Consider the following 19260-nt stretch of genomic DNA (forward strand, 5'->3'; position numbering starts at 1 on the left):
CTTAAACCATTGTTAAAGCTTCTAAACTTTAACTTAATATTTGAGTGTTTTATAAATGTTTTATAATGATCATTTAAATATAGTAAAAATAAAATATATTTATAGCATAGGTAAATTTTAAGAATAAACAATACAAGCTAAAGGTGTTTACTATTATTTTATTCAGATATTTAACAAATCTCAATTGTTTCACAGCTATTAATTTAGAATCAATTATATTCAATAACCATTGCACGCACATTGCATAAATCCAATATTATTATCAGTATCTTCTAGTCCATTTTCAACATAGGATGTTGATTCTTTCCTTGGTGGTAGAAATGTGAATTCGTGTCTCAGCGTGCCTTGATTGATCTGATATACTGCCATCTGAAAAAATGTAGTAAGTTAATAATGTATAACGGTTGGAGAATAACTTGAGAATACAGTGTTTTACAGGCAGTTCAAAGTATGAATTTGTAATATTAGTCAATATTATCATATTAAAAACATGTTTTATAGTGTTTATGAAGTATCAGCTTAAATGACAAATATGGATGTTGGTAATGGTAAATAAGAATCATTTACTTAATATAACTGTCTAGGTTTCATGACACTAACTTGATAATTGAGATTTTTATGAGCAGCTAAAAATATGAAATTGTAATATGAGTCAAAATTATGATATATAAGCACGTTTTATAGTGTTTATTATTAAGTATGAGCCTAAATGAAATATATGGAAGTTAATAATGGTAAATAAGAACCATTTACTTAATATAATGGTTAGGGTTTTGTGACACTAACTTTTTGTAACAATACTATTAATTGAATATCAATTACATCCAATACCCATTACACGCACGTTGCACAAAACCATTAATATTAGCAGTACCTTCTATTCCATTTTCAACGGAAAATGTTGTAACTTTCCCTAGTGATAGAAATGCTAATTCATGTCTCAGCATGCCTCCAGTGATCTGCAGTACTGCCATCTAAAACACAAATAGTCAGTTAAATATGTATAATGGTTAAAGAAATAATTATAATGCTTAGCAATAAAAGAGATAGTACAAATCTACCAGAATGTTTTGTTGAGTTTTAATGTAAAACAAAATAAAAGTAAAGAATACAATTGTACATTAACATAAAATTGCTGCTTTTCAATATTAAAATAATAAGAGTTTGTAATACTTGTATACTTGTATACAATAAGAATCATTGTCATCATTTAGTAGTCAAGGTTTCTAGACACTAACATGAGAATTGAGTGTTTTATAAGCAGTTAAAAATATGACTTTGTAATATTTGTTAAAATTACCATGTAAAATCATGTTTTATTGTGTTTATGAAGTATCAGCTTAAATGTAATATTTGAATGTCAATAATGGAAAATTAGAATCATTTGCTTATAATCTAATGGTCAGGGTTTCATGACACTGACTTTTTGTTACACTACTATTAATTTAATATCAATTAAATTCAATACCCATTACACGCACGTTGCACAAAACCATTATTATTAGCAGTATCGTCAAGTACATTTTCAACGTAGGATATTGATATTTAGCATAGAGGTAGAAATGTGAATTCATGTCTCAGCGTGTATTGAATGATCTGCTGTACTGCCATCTAAAAAAAAAATAGTAAGTTAAATATGTATAATGGTTGGAGGATAAAATGTCGCTACTAGACACCGTAAAGAGGACAACAATTTTTATATAACAACTAGTACATGGACAACACTGAATAATTTTGAAATTGAAACAATCAAAACATAAACTAACAGACAAACTTCATTTTTATTAAAAAATTCTTGAAAACAATTTACAGTTGAAACGCAAATACAAATACGAATGTAAAACTGCAAAATGATATGAAATATAGACATAATATAATATAACAGACGATAAGAAATAATAATTATGATAAGCCATAAAAGATAGTACCTACAAATATACCAGAATGTTTTCTAGAATATAAATGTACATATTATAAGTGTGACTAGAGAATACATTTGTACAACTGAAAATTTGCTCCTATTCAATATGAAAAAACGTGGGTATCGCTCCGCTGTATAGTAGAGATGGAAAGTAGGTCACTGGTCACTATAATGGATGTGTTAAATTTGAATGCAACGACGGGTAGTATTGTATATGAAAAACGATTCTGAACGGAGATGATTTGTCAGTCAATGATAATTAGTTGGATATATTATATTATTACCTATATTTAAATTGTAATATATCGTTATTTTACGCGATTTCGTAAAAAATTATATTTCATACGCACATAAAATGTTTTCTATATTGACAATGGATTTATTTTTTTACGGTTACTTGAAGGAAAACTTATGGATAACCTAGTATTGGATTTTTTAACCTTAAGTATAAATCACAAAGATTTTATGAATTTTCAACTTCAAAATTCTTTGCAAATTTTCGTGATTTTGATATATTTTTTAAACATTTGAACTTTAAATGCTTATAAACAAAAATTGTGACTAACGATTTTTGATTTATTTTTTACTACGATAAGTTTCAATTATCTATAAGTAGCTTAAAAAATGTCAAAATATATTGAAAATTTAATCGCAAATAGATAACGCTAATATAAACGTTTGTTGAAAATTTCATGTATTTACAATGATTCGTTTTTGACTTACAGCAAAATCAAAAAATCGATTTTGTCTTTTCAAAGAGGGGCTGAAGTCAAAAACGAAGCATTATTACTACTCCAAAAAGTGATGACGGACACAAAAATAATACAAACATCATTGTAAAATCAATACATTCATCACTCCGTTCAGAATCTAAAAATAATTATTTGTATTATTCGTCAAAATTAACTTATAAAATCATATTTTATAGTTTTTATGAAGTAAAAATATCAGATTAAATGAAACATGTGCAAGTTAAAAATGATAAATTAGAATCATTTTCTTAATCAAGACACTTACTTGTGTTAACTTCAGGCATAAAATATGAACAATTCGTTTATAATATCAAAAATCTTTATTAAATGAACAACAACTACACGCAAAAGCTAAGTAAAAACAACGATCAGTTACTCTAAAACGACCGTCCGGTGAACGGCACACAACCAACTAGTTTTTCTCTGAGGCGATCGGGCATCGGCCGACGGATGTCGTCCCCACTACCGCCCTCTGTCGGTGCATACATTTAATAATTTTGAGTGTTTTATAAGCAGTTTAAAATAGGAATTTGTCAAAATTATCATATAAAAACATGTATTATAGTGTATTCAAAATATCAGGTTAAATGAAACACCTGAAAGATAATAATGGTAAATTTCTTAAACCATTGTTAAAGCTTCTAAACTTTAACTTAATATTTGAGTGTTTTATAAATGTTTTATAATGATCATTTAAATATAGTAAAAATAAAATATATTTATAGCATAGGTAAATTTTAAGAATAAACAATACAAGCTAAAGGTGTTTACTATTATTTTATTCAGATATTTAACAAATCTCAATTGTTTCACAGCTATTAATTTAGAATCAATTATATTCAATAACCATTGCACGCACATTGCATAAATCCAATATTATTATCAGTATCTTCTAGTCCATTTTCAACATAGGATGTTGATTCTTTCCTTGGTGGTAGAAATGTGAATTCGTGTCTCAGCGTGCCTTGATTGATCTGATATACTGCCATCTGAAAAAATGTAGTAAGTTAATAATGTATAACGGTTGGAGAATAACTTGAGAATACAGTGTTTTACAGGCAGTTCAAAGTATGAATTTGTAATATTAGTCAATATTATCATATTAAAAACATGTTTTATAGTGTTTATGAAGTATCAGCTTAAATGACAAATATGGATGTTGGTAATGGTAAATAAGAATCATTTACTTAATATAACTGTCTAGGTTTCATGACACTAACTTGATAATTGAGATTTTTATGAGCAGCTAAAAATATGAAATTGTAATATGAGTCAAAATTATGATATATAAGCACGTTTTATAGTGTTTATTATTAAGTATGAGCCTAAATGAAATATATGGAAGTTAATAATGGTAAATAAGAACCATTTACTTAATATAATGGTTAGGGTTTTGTGACACTAACTTTTTGTAACAATACTATTAATTGAATATCAATTACATCCAATACCCATTACACGCACGTTGCACAAAACCATTAATATTAGCAGTACCTTCTATTCCATTTTCAACGGAAAATGTTGTAACTTTCCCTAGTGATAGAAATGCTAATTCATGTCTCAGCATGCCTCCAGTGATCTGCAGTACTGCCATCTAAAACACAAATAGTCAGTTAAATATGTATAATGGTTAAAGAAATAATTATAATGCTTAGCAATAAAAGAGATAGTACAAATCTACCAGAATGTTTTGTTGAGTTTTAATGTAAAACAAAATAAAAGTAAAGAATACAATTGTACATTAACATAAAATTGCTGCTTTTCAATATTAAAATAATAAGAGTTTGTAATACTTGTATACTTGTATACAATAAGAATCATTGTCATCATTTAGTAGTCAAGGTTTCTAGACACTAACATGAGAATTGAGTGTTTTATAAGCAGTTAAAAATATGACTTTGTAATATTTGTTAAAATTACCATGTAAAATCATGTTTTATTGTGTTTATGAAGTATCAGCTTAAATGTAATATTTGAATGTCAATAATGGAAAATTAGAATCATTTGCTTATAATCTAATGGTCAGGGTTTCATGACACTGACTTTTTGTTACACTACTATTAATTTAATATCAATTAAATTCAATACCCATTACACGCACGTTGCACAAAACCATTATTATTAGCAGTATCGTCAAGTACATTTTCAACGTAGGATATTGATATTTAGCATAGAGGTAGAAATGTGAATTCATGTCTCAGCGTGTATTGAATGATCTGCTGTACTGCCATCTAAAAAAAAAATAGTAAGTTAAATATGTATAATGGTTGGAGGATAAAATGTCGCTACTAGACACCGTAAAGAGGACAACAATTTTTATATAACAACTAGTACATGGACAACACTGAATAATTTTGAAATTGAAACAATCAAAACATAAACTAACAGACAAACTTCATTTTTATTAAAAAATTCTTGAAAACAATTTACAGTTGAAACGCAAATACAAATACGAATGTAAAACTGCAAAATGATATGAAATATAGACATAATATAATATAACAGACGATAAGAAATAATAATTATGATAAGCCATAAAAGATAGTACCTACAAATATACCAGAATGTTTTCTAGAATATAAATGTACATATTATAAGTGTGACTAGAGAATACATTTGTACAACTGAAAATTTGCTCCTATTCAATATGAAAAAACGTGGGTATCGCTCCGCTGTATAGTAGAGATGGAAAGTAGGTCACTGGTCACTATAATGGATGTGTTAAATTTGAATGCAACGACGGGTAGTATTGTATATGAAAAACGATTCTGAACGGAGATGATTTGTCAGTCAATGATAATTAGTTGGATATATTATATTATTACCTATATTTAAATTGTAATATATCGTTATTTTACGCGATTTCGTAAAAAATTATATTTCATACGCACATAAAATGTTTTCTATATTGACAATGGATTTATTTTTTTACGGTTACTTGAAGGAAAACTTATGGATAACCTAGTATTGGATTTTTTAACCTTAAGTATAAATCACAAAGATTTTATGAATTTTCAACTTCAAAATTCTTTGCAAATTTTCGTGATTTTGATATATTTTTTAAACATTTGAACTTTAAATGCTTATAAACAAAAATTGTGACTAACGATTTTTGATTTATTTTTTACTACGATAAGTTTCAATTATCTATAAGTAGCTTAAAAAATGTCAAAATATATTGAAAATTTAATCGCAAATAGATAACGCTAATATAAACGTTTGTTGAAAATTTCATGTATTTACAATGATTCGTTTTTGACTTACAGCAAAATCAAAAAATCGATTTTGTCTTTTCAAAGAGGGGCTGAAGTCAAAAACGAAGCATTATTACTACTCCAAAAAGTGATGACGGACACAAAAATAATACAAACATCATTGTAAAATCAATACATTCATCACTCCGTTCAGAATCTAAAAATAATTATTTGTATTATTCGTCAAAATTAACTTATAAAATCATATTTTATAGTTTTTATGAAGTAAAAATATCAGATTAAATGAAACATGTGCAAGTTAAAAATGATAAATTAGAATCATTTTCTTAATCAAGACACTTACTTGTGTTAACTTCAGGCATAAAATATGAACAATTCGTTTATAATATCAAAAATCTTTATTAAATGAACAACAACTACACGCAAAAGCTAAGTAAAAACAACGATCAGTTACTCTAAAACGACCGTCCGGTGAACGGCACACAACCAACTAGTTTTTCTCTGAGGCGATCGGGCATCGGCCGACGGATGTCGTCCCCACTACCGCCCTCTGTCGGTGCATACATTTAATAATTTTGAGTGTTTTATAAGCAGTTTAAAATAGGAATTTGTCAAAATTATCATATAAAAACATGTATTATAGTGTATTCAAAATATCAGGTTAAATGAAACACCTGAAAGATAATAATGGTAAATTTCTTAAACCATTGTTAAAGCTTCTAAACTTTAACTTAATATTTGAGTGTTTTATAAATGTTTTATAATGATCATTTAAATATAGTAAAAATAAAATATATTTATAGCATAGGTAAATTTTAAGAATAAACAATACAAGCTAAAGGTGTTTACTATTATTTTATTCAGATATTTAACAAATCTCAATTGTTTCACAGCTATTAATTTAGAATCAATTATATTCAATAACCATTGCACGCACATTGCATAAATCCAATATTATTATCAGTATCTTCTAGTCCATTTTCAACATAGGATGTTGATTCTTTCCTTGGTGGTAGAAATGTGAATTCGTGTCTCAGCGTGCCTTGATTGATCTGATATACTGCCATCTGAAAAAATGTAGTAAGTTAATAATGTATAACGGTTGGAGAATAACTTGAGAATACAGTGTTTTACAGGCAGTTCAAAGTATGAATTTGTAATATTAGTCAATATTATCATATTAAAAACATGTTTTATAGTGTTTATGAAGTATCAGCTTAAATGACAAATATGGATGTTGGTAATGGTAAATAAGAATCATTTACTTAATATAACTGTCTAGGTTTCATGACACTAACTTGATAATTGAGATTTTTATGAGCAGCTAAAAATATGAAATTGTAATATGAGTCAAAATTATGATATATAAGCACGTTTTATAGTGTTTATTATTAAGTATGAGCCTAAATGAAATATATGGAAGTTAATAATGGTAAATAAGAACCATTTACTTAATATAATGGTTAGGGTTTTGTGACACTAACTTTTTGTAACAATACTATTAATTGAATATCAATTACATCCAATACCCATTACACGCACGTTGCACAAAACCATTAATATTAGCAGTACCTTCTATTCCATTTTCAACGGAAAATGTTGTAACTTTCCCTAGTGATAGAAATGCTAATTCATGTCTCAGCATGCCTCCAGTGATCTGCAGTACTGCCATCTAAAACACAAATAGTCAGTTAAATATGTATAATGGTTAAAGAAATAATTATAATGCTTAGCAATAAAAGAGATAGTACAAATCTACCAGAATGTTTTGTTGAGTTTTAATGTAAAACAAAATAAAAGTAAAGAATACAATTGTACATTAACATAAAATTGCTGCTTTTCAATATTAAAATAATAAGAGTTTGTAATACTTGTATACTTGTATACAATAAGAATCATTGTCATCATTTAGTAGTCAAGGTTTCTAGACACTAACATGAGAATTGAGTGTTTTATAAGCAGTTAAAAATATGACTTTGTAATATTTGTTAAAATTACCATGTAAAATCATGTTTTATTGTGTTTATGAAGTATCAGCTTAAATGTAATATTTGAATGTCAGTAATTGAAAATTAGAATCATTTGCTTATAATCTAATGGTCAGAGTTTCATGACACTGACTTTTTATTACACTACAATTAATTTAATATCAATTAAATTCAATACCCATTACACGCACGTTGCACAAAACCCTTATTATTAGCAGTATCGTCTAGTACATTTTCAACGTAGGATATTGATATTTAGCATAGAGGTAGAAATGTGAATTCATGTCTCAGCGTGTATTGAATGATCTGCTGTACTGCCATCTAAAAAAAAAATAGTAAGTTAAATATGTATAATGGTTGGAGGATAAAATGTCGCTACTAGACACCGTAAAGAGGACAACAATTTTTATATAACAACTAGTACATGGACAACACTGAATAATTTTGAAATTGAAACAATCAAAACATAAACTAACAGACAAACTTCATTTTTATTAAAAAATTCTTGAAAACAATTTACAGTTGAAACGCAAATACAAATACGAATGTAAAACTGCAAAATGATATGAAATATAGACATAATATAATATAACAGACGATAAGAAATAATAATTATGATAAGCCATAAAAGATAGTACCTACAAATATACCAGAATGTTTTCTAGAATATAAATGTACATGTTATAAGTGTGACTAGAGAATACATTTGTACAACTGAAAATTTGGTCCTATTCAATATGAAAAAACGTGGGTATCGCTCCGCTGTATAGTAGAGATGGAAAGTAGGTCACTGGTCACTATAATGGATGTGTTAAATTTGAATGCAACGACGGGTAGTATTGTATACGAAAAACGATTCTGAACGGAGATGATTTGTCAGTCAATGATAATTAGTTGGATATATTATATTATTACCTATATTTAAATTGTAATATATCGTTATTTTACGCGATTTCGTAAAAAATTATATTTCATACGCACATAAAATGTTTTCTATATTGACAATGGATTTATTTTTTTACGGTTACTTGAAGGAAAACTTATGGATAACCTAGTATTGGATTTTTTAACCTTAAGTATAAATCACAAAGATTTTATGAATTTTCAACTTCAAAATTCTTTGCAAATTTTCGTGATTTTGATATATTTTTTAAACATTTGAACTTTAAATGCTTATAAACAAAAATTGTGACTAACGATTTTTGATTTATTTTTTACTACGATAAGTTTCAATTATCTATAAGTAGCTTAAAAAATGTCAAAATATATTGAAAATTTAATCGCAAATAGATAACGCTAATATAAACGTTTGTTGAAAATTTCATGTATTTACAATGATTCGTTTTTGACTTACAGCAAAATCAAAAAATCGATTTTGTCTTTTCAAAGAGGGGCTGAAGTCAAAAACGAAGCATTATTACTACTCCAAAAAGTGATGACGGACACAAAAATAATACAAACATCATTGTAAAATCAATACATTCATCACTCCGTTCAGAATCTAAAAATAATTATTTGTATTATTCGTCAAAATTAACTTATAAAATCATATTTTATAGTTTTTATGAAGTAAAAATATCAGATTAAATGAAACATGTGCAAGTTAAAAATGATAAATTAGAATCATTTTCTTAATCAAGACACTTACTTGTGTTAACTTCAGGCATAAAATATGAACAATTCGTTTATAATATCAAAAATCTTTATTAAATGAACAACAACTACACGCAAAAGCTAAGTAAAAACAACGATCAGTTACTCTAAAACGACCGTCCGGTGAACGGCACACAACCAACTAGTTTTTCTCTGAGGCGATCGGGCATCGGCCGACGGATGTCGTCCCCACTACCGCCCTCTGTCGATGCATACATTTAATAATTTTGAGTGTTTTATAAGCAGTTTAAAATAGGAATTTGTCAAAATTATCATATAAAAACATGTATTATAGTGTATTCAAAATATCAGGTTAAATGAAACACCTGAAAGATAATAATGGTAAATTTCTTAAACCATTGTTAAAGCTTCTAAACTTTAACTTAATATTTGAGTGTTTTATAAATGTTTTATTATGATCATTTAAATATAGTAAAAATAAAATATATTTATAGCATAGGTAAATTTTAAGAATAAACAATACAAGCTAAAGGTGTTTACTATTATTTTATTCAGATATTTAACAAATCTCAATTGTTTCACAGCTATTAATTTAGAATCAATTATATTCAATAACCATTGCACGCACATTGCATAAATCCAATATTATTATCAGTATCTTCTAGTCCATTTTCAACATAGGATGTTGATTCTTTCCTTGGTGGTAGAAATGTGAATTCGTGTCTCAGCGTGCCTTGATTGATCTGATATACTGCCATCTGAAAAAATGTAGTAAGTTAATAATGTATAACGGTTGGAGAATAACTTGAGAATACAGTGTTTTACAGGCAGTTCAAAGTATGAATTTGTAATATTAGTCAATATTATCATATTAAAAACATGTTTTATAGTGTTTATGAAGTATCAGCTTAAATGACAAATATGGATGTTGGTAATGGTAAATAAGAATCATTTACTTAATATAACTGTCTAGGTTTCATGACACTAACTTGATAATTGAGATTTTTATGAGCAGCTAAAAATATGAAATTGTAATATGAGTCAAAATTATGATATATAAGCACGTTTTATAGTGTTTATTATTAAGTATGAGCCTAAATGAAATATATGGAAGTTAATAATGGTAAATAAGAACCATTTACTTAATATAATGGTTAGGGTTTTGTGACACTAACTTTTTGTAACAATACTATTAATTGAATATCAATTACATCCAATACCCATTACACGCACGTTGCACAAAACCATTAATATTAGCAGTACCTTCTATTCCATTTTCAACGGAAAATGTTGTAACTTTCCCTAGTGATAGAAATGCTAATTCATGTCTCAGCATGCCTCCAGTGATCTGCAGTACTGCCATCTAAAACACAAATAGTCAGTTAAATATGTATAATGGTTAAAGAAATAATTATAATGCTTAGCAATAAAAGAGATAGTACAAATCTACCAGAATGTTTTGTTGAGTTTTAATGTAAAACAAAATAAAAGTAAAGAATACAATTGTACATTAACATAAAATTGCTGCTTTTCAATATTAAAATAATAAGAGTTTGTAATACTTGTATACTTGTATACAATAAGAATCATTGTCATCATTTAGTAGTCAAGGTTTCTAGACACTAACATGAGAATTGAGTGTTTTATAAGCAGTTAAAAATATGACTTTGTAATATTTGTTAAAATTACCATGTAAAATCATGTTTTATTGTGTTTATGAAGTATCAGCTTAAATGTAATATTTGAATGTCAGTAATTGAAAATTAGAATCATTTGCTTATAATCTAATGGTCAGAGTTTCATGACACTGACTTTTTGTTACACTACTATTAATTTAATATCAATTAAATTCAATACCCATTACACGCACGTTGCACAAAACCATTATTATTAGCAGTATCGTCTAGTACATTTTCAACGTAGGATGTTGATATTTTGAATAGTGGTAGAAATGTGAATTCATGTCTCAGCATGTATTGAGTGATCTGCTGTACTGCCATCTAAAAATAAAAAATATTCAGTTAAATATGTATAGTGGTTGGAGAATAACTTGAGAATACAGTGTTTTACAAGCAGTTCAAAGTATGACTTTGTAATATTTGTTTAAATTTTCATATCAAAATTATGATAATAAATCATTTTTTATTGTCTGTATGAAGTATCATCTTAAATGTAATAATTGAATGTCAATAATGGAAAATTAGAATCATTTGCTTATAATCTAATGGTCAGGGTTTCATGACACTGACTTTTTGTTACACTACTATTAATTTAATATCAATTAAATTCAATACCCATTACACGCACGTTGCACAAAACCATTATTATTAGCAGTATCGTCAAGTACATTTTCAACGTAGGATATTGATATTTAGCATAGAGGTAGAAATGTGAATTCATGTCTCAGCGTGTATTGAATGATCTGCTGTACTGCCATCTAAAAAAAAAATAGTAAGTTAAATATGTATAATGGTTGGAGGATAAAATGTCGCTACTAGACACCGTAAAGAGGACAACAATTTTTATATAACAACTAGTACATGGACAACACTGAATAATTTTGAAATTGAAACAATCAAAACATAAACTAACAGACAAACTTCATTTTTATTAAAAAATTCTTGAAAACAATTTACAGTTGAAACGCAAATACAAATACGAATGTAAAACTGCAAAATGATATGAAGTATAGACATAATATAGGGGCTCGGGCAGTTGGACCCCGTGATAACAAGCAGATTTTTTATCACGAAATTTTCATGGAAGAAACGCAAAAATCGGGTCCAACTGAAAATGCAGAAATACCAACAGTGAAATGTAAAAATTCCCAAATAATTCCCAAATTTATGTATTTTAAAACTCAAATATTATTGTACAATTATTGTACAATTATTGTAAAATTCAAATTTATGTATTTTAAAATTCAAATATTATTGTATAATTCGTAAATTGAAAAATATTTCGTTTACGAAGTGTTTTACGGGAAAACCGAGAGAGATAGGACGAAAGTCGTGAGACATAAAATTGATCCCCATAACCAGCTTCATAAGTTGTATGCTTTTGATTTTTCGAAAAACCGTTAATAAGGATTTTTAAACGTCGTACTTAGGTCGAACGATTTTTGAAAACCCAAAATTTGAAATAACGAGTTTTTGGAAAAATGAAAAACTGATTCTGGTTTGGAATTACATGTACAACATTTTAACTTCTGTGATAAATTGTCGTTGGACCACCAGGTGACCTAGGAAAAGCGAATGAAAATTGAAAATTTCGAAAAATGAAAAAGCTCTAAGTTACACTGTGTAACAAATGTAACAAAAAATATATATTTTATAATATTACTCAGTCAACCTTTTTATTCATAAGAGATACTATAAAGTTGTCAATGACCCACACCCACTTAAACCCAAATGACCAAAAATAGTATGTTGTGATCTTATACTGGTGAATCTGTGTAGTGTGTAACACAAAATTCATAACAATTTTGATTATGTCTTATATGACAAAAAATGTATGTGTTTGTACTCTTTTATAATATGTTGGATTTGATGCAATGCAATTAATTTAATATTCATTAACAATTATTTGTGATTTTTTTTTTATCGTTTTTTAATGCAGTTTCAAAAACATACATACATATTAATATCAGTAGTAAACTCAACATAATTTATAAAGCATAGATAAATCTTAGAAATAGCATTTACTTGGTTAAAATCTATAAATATTTAATGTATAAGTTAATATACACATCAGTTATAAGTTATGGATAAATTATAAAACTGTTATTTTATATATCTATTAAACATTATATTGCCCAAATATAAATATATATGTTATATTTTGCTTTTGTTTGTCATTAAATAAGAAATTAAATTTAATGACTTAATTTTAATTTATATATTAAAAAGTATAAGTTGTAAATTTGTAAGGTCTGAATACAAAACAGTTTGTTAAAAGAATGTAAATATCCATAATACTAGAAGTCACTATTTCAATTTTTTTGTTTTTATAGATGAAATTTGATTTAAATAGTGTAAAAATAATAATAAAATTAATTAGTTTGTTGACACATTAAAAAGTCAATAAATAAAAGCCTTTTACACCTTATAAGGAGTTAAAGTAAAAAAAAATAATATTAATTGTCACAATAATATTTGTATCAAGTTTTCTTTTATTTCATTTAAACCGACAAGCTTTGTTTGATAATCAATTGTCAGATATTTATCAATAGAGTAATATTGACAGCTTGCTGGATAGCGATTAGTTTGTATGCGAACAACACATCTTTTTTGAGTAGTCCATGTTAGTCACTATTATATTAATTTATCTGGAATCTCTTCTTTGCAGACTATAACAATAAAACAAAATCATATAAATAAAACCATAAGCATACATTTTTTGATTATAAATGTAAAATAACCATCACCAATGTAGTATTTTTATTTGTTAATTATGATAACAATATTATAGAATATCTGGTTATTTAAAATGTTTAAACTATTGTGATAAAAATGAAAAATAAGTAAACAGGAACACTAAAATAGCAGACAGTTAACCAGATAGCAATTAATACAATACTGATTTTAAGTATACATTAAATGCATTTTGACAATGTATTATGTATATTGATTAAACATAAAAATTTATATTATTTCTTTCCTCTATAAGAAAGAGTAGAATATTATAAAATTGAATGTATTATTTAAATCTCTTATTTTGTATGTGTAACAATGCCTATAAATATCTAAAAATATTGTTTTGGGTTAAATTAAAACTTAAATAATTATGAACATAATTAATAGCAGTATCAAATTGCATTGATCCCCTGTGTTGCTATGGCTGTAATATACAGACTAATAAAATATAGATAGTATTCATAAAATAATTTTTATAATAGTAAAGTGACACACTATAGTAATTCAGATAATATGAACTCTTCTACCTTACCGGATAAACAATTATGTTAGTAGGAACAGTTTTTTCAGATGTTTTTCCAAACAGAATAATCTCCTTATTGGCCTGGATACATGTATACTTCAGTTAGTGTATCTTGCTAACTATAATTAGGAAAAAAAAAATTATATTAACTAAATAATTTTGAAAATTGTTTCAATAACTCAATATTATAATGAAATTTAATGTAAAATAGAAACCAATCTTTAATCAATATTATTAAAGCAAACATCTTTGTGTTATAGTTGTGTACCTAAAGTATATATACTTATATTATTTATTATTATCTATACTTGATATAGAAAAGTAAAAAAATAACAATATAGATATATACAACCTTTTTAATATTATAAAATAGTAATTCTATCACCATTTACTACTACTATAAAATTGATCAGCCAACAATTACAAAATCACAGGTATCAACCAACACCTGACTACAACTTTATAAGATAAATAATTATCTTGTCAGTGTATCTCTTAAGTTGTTTCAGATATGCTAATAGGTAATAAACCTTAAATGAGTACTACATTATAGGAACATTAGGAACACTATACAGAACTTACATGATTTAAGTTATGAAGATTTGAATATGAATGTTGTAGATAGCATGAATTTAACTTGTTTTTTGCAATGGTTTCAATTATTTATCGATACATTGTACCTAGAAAGTAAAAATAATTATACTGTTATACTGTTAATTAAATCTACATATTATGCAAACCGGTTGTTTCCAATGACTATAAGAATGACTGATGAAGACCACATCTAAAGAGAACTGTTTAAATCTGTAATTTGTATACTCTACAGGGTAAAGAACATATTATTTAATTATACAAAAACTAATTACTTAGAACGTAAATACTAAAAAGTAAAATTAAAAAAATACAAATTATCAAATTAACATATAATTATTATTTACGTAAAAATTGAACATAACCGCAATTGTTTATCAGACATTCGAAGTGGTAACCTTATAAAACTAAAACCATGGTTATACTAATTAATAATTCATTATCTTAATGTATAATATATGATAATATTGATAAAGCTAATTTTGTATTGTTTTTTGGCTTTTTTATGCTTTTTGAAAGTTATCTATTTAACTACTGAAAAATTCATTACACTGACCATTTAAATGGAATCTGCATAAAATTCTCTATCGATAAACTTTAGATTTCACCATTTATCATTCTTCTATGTGGGATTAACCTCATCTACAAACGAACAATGACAAATTTTTGAATAGAAAACATAATATTACACTTGTCATTTTGTAATTTACTATACCTATTGTTCAGCGTTAATACATTTTGAGACTTGTCATATTATTATTATACATTCACAACAATATACATTTATTTATAAGCATTTTTTAGGAGTATATATCGTTAATTTTGATGATTGAAATTCAAAGTTCATCAGTTATATGAACAATTATTGATACCTAGGTACCTAGTTGATATATAACACTGTTATATCCCGTTCCAGTCAGATCTTGTACGGTTGTTTAATTTATTGTTTGGTACCTAGTCGGTTCTTCTTAAGGAATGAAAATCAAATATCAACACAATTTTGGTTGATGAATTTAATTTATTGATTGCGAGTCGAATACTGAATAGTTAATTAAGTTTTACTTAATGAAGGATCATAAAATATAGTGTTAGAGTAAAACGACTTATTAAAAATTGTATGGCTTACGATCGAGTGATCGACTGACTGCGTCGTACATTTTAAAAATGATGGTCGTATCTCATATATACAACGAAATTGCTTATATAAACGAGGGGTATAAACATTAAATAAATGTATTATCGATGTGATTTGATGAAAAATTACTTCTAAATAAATTATTTTTTATGCTGATGGCGTAATTGCCAAACGTTGAAACGCGAACAAACCTAAAACGAGTAAAAAGTTCAAAAATATAATTCGTTAAATCGATATACGGGGGTATACCACAAAGAAACGTATGTGTATACAAAAAAACAAGTGATTCGATTTTCAACTATTTTCGCACCCCGATTACGGGGTAAATAATGATCCTAGGCATTTTGACCATAGAACCTTTATAACTCGTCATGGCATTTATAAGTCAGCACTCAAATTTCAAAAAGATTGAACAAAAACTCAATTTCAAAAAATTCAGAAAATACGTAAAATCTAAGTACCAAAAAAGAAAAAGAAAATCATAACTTTCCAACAAAACGTCCGATTTCTTTGGTTTTGGTACCGTTCGATTTTTGACAAAAATTTTTTAACAATGCGTAGAAAAAAATTGCTCTAACCACCCAAAGTCTAAGTGTTTCGTGGCAACAAAGTCCAAAAACTGCAAAATCCTAATTTCCTACGCCAAAAAGAGGGGTAAAAAAGGCTCCTACAGTTTCGACACAAGACGCCGATTTTGATCACCGATCTACAAAAAATCGAACCTGCGAATTTCAGAAACGTGGAACAAAAAATAAACATTTTTCAAAATATTCATGAGGGGGGCATAGGACCCTCCGACCACCGAAAGATTTTATGTAAAATAACTTAAAACAAAACTTTTGGTGAAGAAACTATGCCCCTACATCGAAACCCGGCCGAGTAACACTCGACTAAAAAACTCAAATTTCGGAATTCCAAAGCCCCAAAGTGGGGTAAAAACGGCTTTTACGGTCTCGACAAAAGATATCACTTTTAATCAGAATCCTCAAAAATACCAGAATATTGAGTTTCAGACACGTAGAACGACCACTAAGGTTTTTCAAAAATATATTTGGGGGGGGGGGGGTTAAAGGTACCCCAACTACAGGGTAATTTTTGGAGAGGCCTAACCATTGTTTAGGAACGTAACTTTTATAGCTGTAGAGACAATAGTTTTTTCGTAAAATTTTTTCAAAATTATAATATATCATATCATTGCCGCATGATTCTCGATATGATTTGATGAAAAACTATTTCTAAATAATATGTATACTTACCTAGTGTTTTACTAAATATGAATGCCTTCCTAAAATTTCACAATTTAATGCAAGTATACAGTACTAATAAGTAATAATAGTACTCATAGATAATGATGAAACACAGTACGAAATTAAGAATATTTACGCTTTTGAAAAGGTGTTTAAGGTCTACCTTTTGTAATTGTACGTATAATAAGTAATGTAGTTTTTTTATTTACATAGAATATTATATGACTTTGACGTTTGCGAATATATCGTATTTCTTACAAATTGTACCTAGTCGTAATTTTTCATAATTTTTTTGTTGCTTTTGGTAATTAAAATGTAGAAGATTCAGTATTATTATACCGTTTAGGGTAATGTTAAACTTTTATATAACTGAAAAATATAATTATTTACTTTGAAACCAGATTCATTAAAGAAATTGACCTAAGTACCTAATGTTGAATATGACGCAGACTTGCATTAAGTAAATAAAATAAATATTTAAAAAGTTTTATGTTATACAACATAACTTTTCTAAAACTTCGCATTTTACAACTCGTTATTTTAACACATGATATAATATGTTGTTATTATGATATTCATCCATAGATTTTGAGGTTCAACTTGAAGTACTAACTTTTTAATATTATAGTTCATAGTTGTATCGTTTCGAAATCTTCGAGGTTCAATGCAGTGACACCTTGAGATCAAATTTTTGTTCTCAAAAATGTTGAATTTTAATTTTAAAATTAAGAAATTGCTAAAACCAAATTTCCCGCCAATTTCCTTTTTTGAAAACTTTAAATTTAAATCACCACTTACCGTCTAAATAATTGAGTTGAAAAACCTTTAGTATTTGGAAGATTATCTAGGGACGCATCTGCGTCGATCATTGAAGATTTTATCTAGATGGGGCCAGTATTAAAGGGTTTAGTTTTGGAGTTAGATTTTTGAAAACGTAATAATAAATTGAATTTTTGGACAAAAATTCATAAAAAAATCAGAATTTGGACAGTTATATAATTATAAATGAGTCGACAGTTTTTAAATATTATGCAATAGTTTATGAGGAAAATAGAAAATAGCGAAAATATTGAATGTGCGGTAGGGTTGCCTATACAAAATACCTTCAAATCTGTATGCCAATTTAATAAAATACATAATGCGTTCACTATTTGAGGTGTACTGTATGACAAAATAATTTATAAAATAAATTGTATCATAGAGATAGAATAATAGAAGAATCAACCGACCAACCAATATTTTATTTTTAAAAAATAATTATAATGTATAGAACTTGCCTATATAAACCCCTTCTACTGATGAAAGAAATAAGGATCTGACAGCCTGGCTATAACTAATATTATTGAAATATAAACAAAACACAGATCACAAATGTCCATAAAACTTTTTGTGTTGTGTAAAAAACCTTAAAAATGTAATATAAGGATAATCATAATTCATAAGTCTTGATTTGTTTTTATAAGTATTATAAGTTTATACCTTGACATTTACCTATCAAATTTCAAAAAAAGAACAAACTTTTTCGTAGTTAAAAGTTGTCTTTCTTCTATTTTTAAGTTTTGGAAATTGTATACATGATTCTTCATAAGAAGTTATATAGCAAGTATATTATTATATTTTTATACATATAATGGCATTTTCAAATGCAATAGTAAAATTAATTACTTTATTCACAATGCCATCAAATCTACTTAGTAATAATGTAGGCTGATAGAACATCTTTGTTCATAATTGTTTTTCTGATATAATGATTTTATTTCATTGAATTTAAATGTCAGTACACCCATTATTAACCTATTGTACAGCAAAGCAACACCCACTTACTCAATTTTTTTATAGTTAGGATTAAAAATTGAAAG

The 19260-nt window shown here is 26.9% G+C and overlaps 2 long non-coding RNA genes across 2 annotated transcripts in view; one reads left to right on the forward strand and one right to left on the reverse strand.

Annotated features, from left to right (window-relative positions):
- LOC132931362 (uncharacterized) overlaps positions 1–19260 on the forward strand; it is a 312343-nt gene that overhangs the window by 175172 nt on the left and 117911 nt on the right. The gene's annotated exons all lie outside the window — the stretch shown is intronic.
- Positions 13695–15361, reverse strand: LOC132931245 (uncharacterized). Its single transcript, XR_009662382.1, has 4 exons — positions 15169–15361; positions 15011–15108; positions 14438–14547; positions 13695–13838 (listed from the first exon to the last, which is right to left on the reverse strand). It is a non-coding gene; the product is annotated as an uncharacterized LOC132931245 (long non-coding RNA).

Source organism: Rhopalosiphum padi, unplaced genomic scaffold, assembly GCF_020882245.1.
Source record: "Rhopalosiphum padi isolate XX-2018 unplaced genomic scaffold, ASM2088224v1 scaffold1, whole genome shotgun sequence".
In the NCBI taxonomy this organism is placed as follows: domain Eukaryota; kingdom Metazoa; phylum Arthropoda; class Insecta; order Hemiptera; family Aphididae; genus Rhopalosiphum; species Rhopalosiphum padi.